Genomic DNA, 11,285 nt, shown 5'->3' on the forward strand with positions numbered 1-11,285 from the left:
GTGAGTAGTATTACAGTCAGAATTTTATTTAATCATAATGAACATACTATAAGGCAGGCCTTATCATCATTTTATACAATAGAAAGAAATTAAAACTCCAAAAAGTTAAATATCTTGCCCAGGTTTCTAATCCAAGCCTGTGTTCTTTCTGTGACACAGCCCTGCCACCACAGAATATCCTTGTGTTCCTATGTTCCTTAAAACCAGGCTAGTGACGGCCTAATAAGAGAAATTTAATTCCATTTCTGCAGCTTGTGGGGTTGGAGGAACACCAAGATGATTGTAAGACAGGAAAGAAGCTCTCTATTATGCTTTCTTTTATGACAAAAGGATAACAGTACTTTTCTCATCGAAAGAAAAGTAGGAATGAAACAAATGCATGGGTTGCAGTATTGTTTTTCTTCTATAATAGGAAATACGGGAAAAACAAAAGCAGGCTTTGAACTCTCACCATGTTCTATAAAGACATATTACTTTAAAGTCAGAATGAGTCAGCCAAAAGAGAGGTCATTCTTAGCTTTTCCTGAAGCTCTGTTTTTTCAAGCATACTCCCAAATATTAGATCCTGAAAAAAGGGTTTATGATGTCCAAAGTAAACCAGCCAGAGGCAAAGTAGCACTCAAATGTCTTTTTAATCATTACTACTTTCCTCCTACTTCTCAGCATGTAAACCTAACTGCCAACCCACCAGGTGGTTGTGACAAGCAATTCAATAACTTCAATAAATGTAAGGAGATCAATATCACCAATGTATGAAAATATATAACTGTTTCCAAAAGGCACACAATATCACAATGAAATCCTGACAGTAATACTATCTTAATTTTTTACATTTATTTTTAGAATATAATTATATGTGTATAAATCTGTGTGTGTGTGTGTGTGTGTGTGTGCAACTACTTTTCAGGTCTCATATAGAACCAGTGGTCTAAAAAAGTGCTGCAAACCTAAGGTTAGCTTCCAAACCTCAGAAGCAGTGACAGTGTCCAGCGTGACCATCGTCAGGTTCAAGTGTAACCTGGAGTCTATGATCTTTCCGGACCAGAACAAAGGCGTGCGAAGGGCCAGGCAGCATTGGTCGTGTTGGCAGTTGAAGTTCAGCATGCCCTGTTTCCATCCTCCTTGGACAGGACCGGAGTGCCAGGTGTGATTCTTTGGTACTCTGCCCAGGTTTGTAGGGATTGCAAGTGGTGCCAGTCACATTCAGTCATGGCCAGAGAGAGCATCCTGATCTCGAGCATATTGTACTGAGTCAGAAGAGACCCCAGCCAGGCAGAGAACTCTGGAAGACAGAGTTCCAAGCACTATTTTAAGGAGAAAGAAGGATATCCTTAGGCTCCAAAGGAAAAAAATCTTCCTTATGATTAACCCAGGCAAAAAATAAAACTGTAATTTTTGTACTTGAATTGCATGCATGTTTTTCATAATGATAAATCCCAAGCATATTCTTGGTTCTTCGGTTTTTGCACTGGTAGCCTTTAACACAGGAAACTGGACTGTTTAATTGATTTTATGACATCTTAAAATACTATCATTTCCTTCAAGGAAAAAATAAAAGGAAACTGACGTTCTGCAGACCATCCCATCACTAGCAACGCTGATGTTGGAAAAAAATTGACTGATCCTTCCTAAAAGGGGTACTTGTTCATTCAAAAACGTTTCTCTTCTTTCAAGTTTTTGAGCAATTAAAAAGAAAAAAGCAATAACCCATATTAAAATGATTAAGTACGAGGATGTTTGCTATTATACAGACAATGCTTCAGAACTGAATAAATGTAAAAGTGAAACTTTTACTCATTGTGAAAGAGTATCGTGATGTTTTCATTTTGAAAATATATTTTGCAAATGAACTTCGCAAAATATATTCTTTAAGTCCTCAAGAATGTATGACTATGGAAAAAAATAATTACCTTTTCAACTTGAGAGAAGGAAAACTGTTGGAACAGTTTAGGCAATGCCTATCCAATAATAAAAAAATGTTTCTTGGACCACAATTCACTCTCTAAACCTTCAAAAGCCTATCATTTATCATTAATTTTGAAATAAAACAGGAAATACCTGTACTAAGAGAACCTTTGAAAACAAGCAGAATAATTGGCAAGGAATATTTTGGGAGGCACTGACAATAATGTAATGCCTGGATTAGTCTTTCAAAAAAACATGAAATTGTAGCTGGGAGGCATATGTAGCTAAAGATTCAGCATTCCAGTGCTGAGCATTATAACTCAGTTCTCTTGATATTCTGACATATTATTTAACAAAAAGCACATGGAAGATGTTCCCAGAACCCAACTGCAGAGTTCATACATGAATCAAATTTTTACTGCTATAATGGAGCTCACGGATAAAACTGGCATAAAGATATTAAAGTGCTGGCAGTTTTTGACAATCAGGAAAAACACTTTTGAAAGATTATGTATATAATCTTTCATATATATTGGGTTGTCGTTAAAGCCATGACATATTTTTTCTATGTTTCTCGTTGAAAAATGCGTCATGACTTTTCCAACAAGCCAATTATACACACCACACACACACACACACACACACACACACACACACACACGTATGTAATCCTAGCCTGCTTTATTCAAAAAAGGACTCTGGGATGCCGGAACTTATTTGTCTTTTAATCTGACTTTATTGTCCAATTGCTAATATTAGCCTTTGGGGTGTAAAAAGTTGTAGGATTATTGTTGTGATATCCATCTTAGATCTCTGCACTTACTTGTCCCCAGATAGACCTTAGACTTTCCCACCTCTGTGTCTTTGCTCAGGCTGTGCCCTTCCCTTATAATACCTTCCTTTTGGACTCCACTCAAAGCTCATTCCAATGATACACCCACTCCTGATATCTGCAACTAGACACGATCTCCTCCATTGTGTTTTTTGTCCCTTTCTTATGATACATTTTGCTTTACCTTAAATTAAGCTTATTAACTACTCCATTTCTCTCCTTTATACCCCTTCCCTCACCCACAAACACTAGGTAGCACATTTCTTGAAGAAAATTACTTTCTTTCCATCTATGTAAAACTGCTTATTACAGTGACTTTGCATATAGCGGGGCTCAAAAAAATGTTTGCTGAGTTAGAGTGAATTTTCCTGAAAGAAAATTGCTGAACTTTTTATGTTTATTGGAATGAGAGATTTCACTTTTTTTTTTTAAGCTGAGCCATCCTGCCACCTGTTGGCAGCTCAGCGGCTGCTCAGCTCGGGCCGGGACTTGAACTGCTGTTGCTCAGAGCTCGCACTCTTGAGTGAGCTCTTAACCAACTGAGCTACTCGGCCAGCCCTGAGAGATTTCACTTTTGATGGCTTTTTGGGTTTTCTTTATTCAGAAATCATTTTTTAAAGCATTTAATATGAAATGTTTAATTTTTCTTTTTGTTTTTCCCTGTTCATTCTACAACTCCTCCCTCCCTTCTTTCCTTCCTTCCTTCTTCCCTTCTTTCAACATTAATTGATACCTGTTATCTGGAAGGCAGTTAAAAGACACAAAGAGGAATAAGAAAATCTGGATCAAAATTTAGAATTTAATAATTCTGACAAAGCTATAAACTGTATTCTAGATTAAGACAAAGACTTAGTCAACGTATTTATCTTAACAAAAAGAGATATTTTAAAATGTTACCAAAAATGAAAAGTCAAATTTTAAATTCATTCCAAGTCTTCTCTTCAACCAGTTCCTCTTCATGCCAACAATTTTTCCATCAGAGAATATTATTCATAATATGACAATGGCTTAATTCTAAACTATGAATTTTAGAAAACAAATTGGGAGAGAGGTAGCTTTTTTTTAGTTAAAGTTTATTGGGGTGACAATGGTTAGTAAAGTTACATAGATTTCAAGTGTGTGATTCTGTAATACATCATCTATATACCACATTGAATGTTCACCACCCAGAGTCAGTTTTGTATCACCCTGTCCCCGACCCTACTGCCCCAGTGTCTAGCATTGACACAACAAAGTACCTAACGATTTTAAACTGCCTCAAAGGTAAAAGGGGAGTTATTCAGTCATTCATTCACAAATATTTATTTGGTCCTTCACCTTTGAAGGAAGCTGGCTCAATTCATGTCAATGGGGAAATAATGTTGTCAGAGAAAATACAGGATACCCAGTTAAACTGAATTTCAGATAAATAGCAAATAAAATTTTAGTATAAGTACTTCCCATACAATACCTGGGATGTACTTATACTGGAAAAAAACTTATGGTTTAACTAAAATTCAGATTTAATTGGGCGTCCTGTATTTTTGTTTGCTAAATCTGACAACCATGGTGGGAAAGCCCTGCCTACATCGCTGCTTTGCCTTTGCAGAAGCTGGTTGGAGCTGGGAGAACGAGGTGCAGGACAGACAGCCCAAAGTCCTGCAGGCTGGCACATGGAGGATGAGGCTTTGAATATGCACCATTACGTGGTGCGGGCAGAGAATAGAGACGGAGGCGCTGACTACTATGCATAACAGGTTGGAGGGCTGGCGTTGAGGAAGTAAAAGGAAAAGAAGTTGGGCAAGGTAGTGGGAGTCTGGAGCCCAGGCAGAGAAGCTCAGACTTAGTTGTTTACACTTCTGTGATAACTATTCTCCTTCATCTTCCCAAATCTATGGCCAAGTCTGCTGAAAATATACATGCATGTGTACATGAGCAGAGGAATAGGGAATGTTTTATACAGTCATGTTCATGTCAGTCTTTAGGGCATTAACAAGTTCTTTGCCGTTCCAGCCATATTGCTTTGCTGTGCACATATGTGAGGTAAACTAAACCAAGCAGTTTTCAATTTAGTTCTACTTTGCTCCGGTGTACAGCTGTAGTTACAGAATGCTTGGTCTTCTGGAGCTAAGATAGCTCTTCATCCAAATGGCAGGAGGCTGTGTCAGTTCTTGTTCAGTGTCCTAGGGCCATCCCACATATTTGCAATAAGAACCCAGAAGAAGGCTACCCTTCCCTTTCTAGAAGCCAATGGAGTTCTGTCTTCATGCCTGTGGCTCTCAACCCAGGGCATATGTGTAAATCTTTTTCTACTGACTGTTCCTGAGGGCTGAAGTCAGTGCCTGGTCTTTCCAAAGCATTATCAGATGACAGATCCCTAATCCCATCATAGAAAGATCAGTCATGTCTGCCTGGCCTTTTTTGATCAGCATCCTGAGTTACCCGGAGTTTCTCCATACCCTCTGTGTCTCTGAGATTCCATATCCCATATGACTGTTGGATAGGATGTGCCACCAGACCATTCTCCTGCTCTTCTGCAGTTGAACTCATCCGGAAAGCCTTGAGTGCACCCTTCGTCCACACTCAGAATGCTCACTCTCTCCCAGATGCAATTCTGAAGGCTTGCCTTTTACGCTGTTCCCTTCAGTTTGAAACCCTCCCCTAAAATCTGGAATCTAAATATATTAGGTTAACCATGGTGCAATTTTTCAACTTCTGTCTTAGACAACCTCTTCTGCTCCTTTTTGCCCCACACCCCAGCAATCTTCTTCCCTTGAGACTCATGGCTCCCTCCCTCAACCTTAGCTGCCAGCATACTTTGTCACTGTTTAGTCTTGTCCTGTAACTTGTCTCCTGGAACCTGAACACAGATAATCTGACACTCCCCTAATTCATATTTCATTTTCATTTTTGGACCTCAGAATGGTATGCCTTAGATAAAGTGTCAGAATCGCTCCCCTGCACCTCCACCAAAGAGTGAGTGGAAGAAAAAGATCACACGATTCATGCTCGCTGCTGCGACAGACACATTTACAAACTTCAACGGCTGCATGTAATGAAAAATATGTCTTGCTCATGTAACAGAACGCGTTGACAGCTGGCTTTTCCTCTACATGACAATTCTGAGACAAGGGTCCTTCCATTTTGTGGCTCCACTGTCTTGTAAGGCTTTGTATTCACATGTATTCATTCCACAGATGGGGAAAGAGAGGGTAGAGAATACAACACACACACACTTCTTAAAATTCTCTGGTGGAATCACATTTTCACCTAGATACCAGGGGCTAGGAAATGTGTGTGGTTCCTGATATGGCAGCCACCATCCAGTGACAACTTGACACCATGGAAGTGAACACTGGGTTGTCTCTGCCATGGATGGTAATCCTCAATTGTGTCAGTGAAAAACACAGCTTCCACCTTAAGATTATCTTAATATGCAAAACTGTTAACACATCTTTCTTCACATAGACCATATAATTGTGAATAAAATTCTCATGTAGAAAAGGAATGGAAAACAAAGTTATTTGAGGATTCCCTGAGTATTTTATGTATTTATAATGTCACTTCCTCTGTATACAAGTCCACAATAGTTTACATAACAGCACATAACTGGTTTCTCAATCTACTGTACCTAAACACAGATAATTGAGAGATGATTGTACATAACTTGTTTTTTAATGATTTATAGCTAAGCACACCTTGTTGAAATAAAGTCAACTGAATGGGTATCAGAGAGCCTTCTCATGTTTGTTATTACATATAGAGTAAAAGCCCAAAGGCATAGAGATATAAGAATACTTGCTAAGCAGATTTATTCATTCAATATACATCGAGTACCCACTACATGTCAGTCATTATCCCTAGAAACAAACACTAGAAACATTAGAACAATAAGCAGGGGTTCCTGCTCTCGGTAATGGATAATGGAGTAAAAAGTGCATGTCAAATAGTTCCATTTTTGAGATTAGACAGTGCTGAGTTTATCCTTTCAGAAGAGAGGACTAGATGTCAGAATTGGCTATGGTCTATTTGAAGAAAAAAAAACTTTAACAAATGTGGTATAGATTAACTGTATTGCTTGGAGATAGAATGTATGTCTGATTATCAGGTTTGTTCATATTATTGAAGCGTAGATAGCTGCCCATATGATGTACTTTGAGAAGGTATGCATGGTCCTTGATAGCAAATCATTTCCCATTTCTAGCTTAATTTAGAAGGCCACAACTTATTGGTAAGTTAAGTCATGGGGCCAGTATTGGGCATTCCCATTCTTAGCAGTATTAATCCAACTTGTAGCAGAAAGAAAGGCTAAGGGAACGGATGAGAGGACCAAAAATTAAAATTGTCCTGGGATGGCCCTGCGAGTAGGAGTCAAGAGTAATCCTGAGTCAGGAGTGAGGAAATATTCCTACTTTTAAGAGTGCCTGCTATTGTAAGATTCTGCTACTCGTGAGCATGGATTCAATCCCCAGGCATGTCAGGGAAAAATAAATTGTGAATACCTTAAGAATCAATTGTGAATCTTTCTTCAGGATTTTGAAGTTGAGTAATTGAATTGTACAGGGTTTTTTTTATACCATTAGGGATGGAAAATTGGCATGAAGGTGCATTGAGAATGGCAATGTGCAGGCTTTCGTCCCAGATTGCCAAGTACATAAAGTACTTTTTCAGACTCTAATATCTTATACATCTCTCGGTTTTCCCTCGTTGAACTCAGGTCTTATCAGGAACCTTATCATAAAGATCCACTAGTTGGAAATAATATCTCATTCTCCCACTTCCCCTTATTGACCTCCTTTATGGCGTTTACTGTATTTTGTGGTGGATCATTATTTGTGTGCTTATTTCTCTTACTTGAGAAACTTCTCTTACTTGGGAAGCTGTTGGCAGGAAAAGGTGGTGGTTAAAGATGTACTCTGGAGTCAGATCTAGAGCCCCACCCGGGCCACTTAATAACTGTGTGACCTCAAAGCAATAGTCAACCCCTCTAAGCCTCAATCTCTTCCTCTGAAAATGGATATTATAATAGTATGTGAAATATCAATAGCATGGCACTTGGAATAGGCACTCAATGAGGTTTTGTTAGACTCTTTTCCTTTGTTAGTTAATTTAATAATTTTGCCCTCAGGAAGCCAGTGTTCTTAAAGCTTTTTTTTTTTGAGAGCTTTACAGAGGTTATATAAACTTTGTCAGTATTACATAGTTGCTTAGTAGAAGAATCTAAATTTGAACCCAAATTGAGTCTGGGCGACCTTTCTTTCCAGGATAGCAGAGAGCCTCCATTTACTAACATCCATAGCTGACTTATACTGGAAGGTTTTAATGACAACATTTGTGTGTCTTGCTTTTTTCTCCTGAAACACATACTCTCTGGTAGGAATGAATCTTGGCTCAAGCATTCCTGTGTTCATCACAGAAATAGCATTTAGTGGGCATCCAATGCCTTATAATTTGAAAATTGAGAACAGATACTATACAGAGACTTAAACTCTGAAAATGATTTATTAATATAAGGAAATGTTTAAATTGTTCTCATACAAAAATGTTTCACTGATGCCATGGTGCTACAGTTCATATATATTGTAAAAGTACGAAGAAAATAATAAAATTACATTTTCTGAAAAAAATATATACTAGTCTAAATTGTGTTTTGCTGTAGCTTAAGAATTAAAAGCCAGAGAACACCTAATTTAATTTTGTGGACGTTTCCCCCAAAAGGGTTCAGAGGGCAACGATGACACCAAATGATGCTAAAATTTCTCAGTTTACTTATTCTTCCATGAAAAAAGAAGGGCAGACAATGGAGATGTAAAAATATTTCGATAGCATTCTAAGGAAAAACGGACTTAATTTTTAAATAGCCTACATAGCAAAAAAAAAAGGCTCATTTTTATCATTCATCTTTATTCCTCTACAAATTCAACCACAATCATAAAATGATAATTTACTGTTTATTCTACAGAACGTATTTTGCCAAGAAAGAATTAAAATAAAATAACAATTATTTTTAATTGTTTTCTGCTCAGACACTGACCATACTTCCAAATTAATTTATACTATTACAAAAAATATTTTAGGTATGAAAGAGTGAAATATTCTTTATTCCACATAATATTTGAAAAATTTCTCAGTTGATCCCAGATATTCATTTCAGTGGAGTCTTTCTTTGGTCACTCAATAATTCATCTCATATTTATTGAGTGCCAATTACACGCTAGGCACTGTGTTCAGTGCCAAGGGACACAAGGCTGAAAAGATACATTCCCTACATTCAACAATCTCTCGGCAGACATTTAATGAATGGTTTTATTTTCCTGTGATAGTAAAATAAGCAGAAACAAATTTTTCTAAGCATCAAGTAACCTCTATTTTAAGTATGTCTCTCTTGATGTAAGATTCTACTATTTAATGCACTCAATGCACTGCTGAAGATTTTTAACTCCAGGTCTGATGTTTTGGCTACTTTCACTGATCCCAGTGAAGGGCTTTTGTCATTCACTCATCAGATAGATACAAGGCAACCTGTTGGTTTCTCAGTGGGCTAAAAAGAGTGATATGACCAGTAAGTGTGTGCAAAAACTTAATGGAAAAGGTAGGGGGCCTTGAACTGGGACTTAGGGGGAAGACATATTTTCCAGTCACTGGCACTTGCCTCAGGGTTAATGAATATGATACGCATTTAACATGATGAGTATTTTCTTTCCTCAGGGGACTTGCCTGCCACCATGCTAGGTATATTACTGAATAGGATTTTCATCCAGAATCCTTGCTCCCTTACCCTGAAATTGCATTGAAATGACCTTGGGATTGCTGCACCCACTTCCTGAAAGCTTCTAGCCAGCTCCAATCTGTTAGGTCCTAGATTCCTGTCTGGTCTTTCACCAGATTCAGGAATTGGCACCAAAATATTAAGAGGGGCCAGAGTGGAGTGCAGATGAAAGTGACTTATGTTCAATATTATACAATTCTATAATTTCACTTTTATAACCCAGAGTGTAAGTGCTGTTTAAAAAAGAAAAAATAGTTTCAAAATTAAAAGATTATAAAAGCATGTTCTCCAGAGTCAAAGGCAGTTTCCAGTTCTCAAAACTGCCTCTGAGTCTTAACACTCCAAACTGTGAGCAATGTGAAAGGACCTAGGGAGAGGGAGAGTTTTTATAATCCAGAATTTCTGCATTCACCCACTCCCAGCTTTTCTTTACCAAAGTGACTCTTTCTTTCTACATTTATTCAACGGGTGTGTCCTGCCACGTTTGCTCTCCTTGTGGAGGTGAGGGAGAGGCTCTATGTGGGAAGAGGAGTTATTATAAACACTGTCTACGGAAATCCATCTCCAAGAGGTGCAGTTATTGGCCAATGTCCATTGATTGGTACATAGAAGCCCCAGAACCGGAACTCGGGTTGTTTTTTTTTTCCCCTGCAAGGGGTTTTATGATTCAAGTCTTCCAGTTTTGGACCTTAAAGTCACTTGTAAACCATGACTGAGTACATGTTTTCTGAGGACAAATGTTACCTACGAGATGGTCACGTCTGTGAGTCCTTAGAGAGCTGTGCCCTTCAGGTAACCAGTTGACGGATAATGAGTTCAATTTATGTTTAACATCCTCTGTTCTCCACATGCCAGTTACACCATACCTAGAAATTAAGTGTTTTCTAGCATGAGTGGGCTGGCTGAAACCAAACCCCTGAGATGGGGGAAACCACCTGAGATAGTTGACCCTCTTTAACCGCTTCTGTGGGAAGCCTTTGACTAGGGGCATCTTGCAGTATATATTCTGAATGGGGAGCCTTCCATCTTAGACTCTGCTGCAGTACCAACTCCTTTGATCACACAGGCCTGTCCAAAATCCTGTGTGCAGTTTCCCTGAGATTCTGAGGATAAAAAGAGCAACAATATGTCCTAAAGTCCCTTGGACTAAATAGATGTATAGATAGTTTGCAGTTTAGATTGATGTGTTTTTAGCACTTGATAATAGTGGAGGCTCTGCTGGTCAAGCCCATTAGTGTCCCACTATTGGAATGAAATTTGGTGACGTGCCAAGTGTCTTCTGATGTGACATCAAAGTGGGAACAATAGCCAACTTGAAAGAATAAACTAGCACCCGTGAAGTTCCTTATCACTGAGATAACTGATTTTATATTGACATTTTTCAGTTTCCTCATTTGCTTTGGCTTTTCTTCCTGAGCAGCATATTTATTGTTGTTATTTTGGATCAGGTTTTGTGATGTTGGTATTAAGTGAGACAGCTATGTAAACAAGTTGTGAGGGATTATTGGTCTATCAGTAGCAGAATGCCTGGTCCATTGCCAAGATTCATTGATCTGTTTATTACAACTCTACCCAGTACAATTTTAGTGGCAATTTAAAAAATGGTCTTAGGGTTTCACTTACAGACGTCCACTGGTTCATTTATTAACCCACATTTGAGGGCTAACTCACTGTATAATCTTACCAGCATTATTATGACAGTTGTTATAATCCACTGCAGCCAGGGAGCAATATCCCAATTATATGTTCTATTGTTTCACTTGTGATATGAGAGCAATACAAATGGTTGATGATAATTAT

Source organism: Hipposideros armiger, unplaced genomic scaffold (assembly GCF_001890085.2).
Source record: "Hipposideros armiger isolate ML-2016 unplaced genomic scaffold, ASM189008v1 scaffold_506, whole genome shotgun sequence".
NCBI classification, from domain to species: Eukaryota; Metazoa; Chordata; class Mammalia; order Chiroptera; family Hipposideridae; genus Hipposideros; species Hipposideros armiger.